General features: G+C 39.7%; 1 protein-coding gene across 2 annotated transcripts in view; it reads right to left on the reverse strand.

Moving 5' to 3' along the window:
• Positions 1 to 2,094, reverse strand: part of TRIM22 (tripartite motif containing 22) — a 21,196-nt gene that overhangs the window by 16,400 nt on the left and 2,702 nt on the right. The gene's annotated exons all lie outside the window — the stretch shown is intronic.

Raw genomic sequence — 2,094 nt, forward strand, 5'->3', positions numbered from 1 at the left:
GGCCTCCCAAAGTGCTGGGATTACAGGCTTGAGCCACCGTGCCCGGCCTGAAAGAATATTTAAAGCTACAACTTCCTTATCCCTCCATAGATGATTAGACCTTTTAATCAGATATTCATCTTTTCTTTCCATCAGTTAGCAATTTCCCAATAGCTGAGCTTTGGGACCATGATTATGGTTTCCAGTGAAGAAGAGTTCACATCCTAACACATCTACCCATAGCAAGTCCTCCCATGACCTCACACTCACTCCCCAAACACATACGCACACACCCACATACCACCGCAACCACCACCACCACCACCATCACAATAAGAAAATAATTTTATCATGAAGAATTTTATAACCAGTTACAATTTAGAAATAATTTTGACTTCTTTATTCTTCATACAAAATCCTTGAGAAAGAAGAATACTCCCTTTCTTCAGGTGTGTCAATAGAATTAGGTAAGTTACAAAGATCACTCATTCTAATCTAATAGGTAGAGTAAGAGTGAATGTATTGTCTCCAAGGTCCTCCTTCAGAGTTCTCTCCACTACTGTACAGATTTAAACAGACAACAAAGGTAAAGGTTACAACAGCTATACTGATATCCAGTGCAATGGGGGTATAGAAATGGAGAGATCCAGACCAGCTATGTAGTTCTGGGGCATGCTGTGGTTTTAAATGTTGAAATTTCACCTTGGCCTGGACACATGGCAAGGATGATGGTGATAGGAATCTAAAGGTGTATATCTTTAGGGAAGAGGAAAAGAGGCTAAAATAGTTATAGGATCACACACACGACATAGACTCAATGAATATACATTTTAAAGAAACATCTGCTGGTCATGGGAGAAAAGTCTCCATCCATAAAGGAGGCCAAGTATATTGAGAATATGTAGCGGAGGGATAAAGTCTGTCCTGTTTCTCCCCAAATGATGTTGAAATCCTAATGTGTGAATGTCCTTTTATTTGCAGATAGTATATTTAAATACTATTTAGTTACCATGCGCTCATTAGGATAGACCCTTATCCAACATGACTGTGTCCTTATCAAAAAGAGACATTTACACAGAAGGAATATGCTAGGGTGAAGAAGAAAGCAGAGATCAGGGTGATGCGCCTATAAGCCAAGGAATGCTAAAGGTTTCCAGGAAACTATTAGAAGCTAGAAGAGAGGCATGGAGCAGATGCCTCCTTCATAGCCTTCAGAAGGAACCAGCCCTGCCAACACATTTTATCTTGGACAACTAGCCTCTAGAATTGTAAGGCAATATATTTCTGCTATTTAAGCCAACCACTTTTGGTACTTTTTCTACGACAACTCTAGAAAACTAATACAAGTGCTTATTTTTCTTGATTTATTCATTCTTTATTCTAACATTGAAGAAATGTAGCCCCATTGAAACCCTTCCAACCTAAGACAGGTAGACAGACAGACACATAAACAAAATGCATGCTCCCCTTTGAAGGTGGTACAAATGTAGGAGTTTTTATGACACGGTGAAGGCTAACTAGGTCCATAGCTTCCTTATTTCAGAATACTCTGATTACCTGCACAGAAGCTTTCTGCATGTGTACAATTTAGATTTAAAAAAAAAAAAATGGCCAGGCACTGTGGCTCAAACCTATAATCCCAGCACTTTGGGAGGCCGAGGCAGGCAGATTACCTGAGGTCAGAAGTTTGAGATCAGCCTGGCTAATATGGTGAGATCCCCGTATCTACTAAAAAAAAAAAAAAAAAAATACAAAAATTAGTCAGGTGTGATGGCAGTTGCCTATAGTCCCAGCTACTTGGGAGGCTCAGACAGGAGAATCGCTTGAATCCGGAAGGCAGAGGTTGCAGCGAGCTGAGATCACGCCACTGCACTCCAGCCTGGTGACAGAGCAAGACTCCGTAAATAAATAAAGAAATAAATAAACAAACAAACAAACAAATAAATAAATATTAAATTAAATTAGAGTGGCTACACAATAAGGAGAAAAACTACTATAAGGAGTTTAGCCACCAATATCTTTTTTTTTTTTTTTTTTTTGAAACAAGGTCTCACTACGTTGCCCAGGCTGGTCTCAAACTCCTGAGCTCAAGCGATCCTCTTGTCTCGGCTTCCC

Source organism: Colobus angolensis, unplaced genomic scaffold (genome assembly GCF_000951035.1).
Source record: "Colobus angolensis palliatus isolate OR3802 unplaced genomic scaffold, Cang.pa_1.0 Scaffold616, whole genome shotgun sequence".
NCBI classification, from domain to species: Eukaryota; Metazoa; Chordata; class Mammalia; order Primates; family Cercopithecidae; genus Colobus; species Colobus angolensis.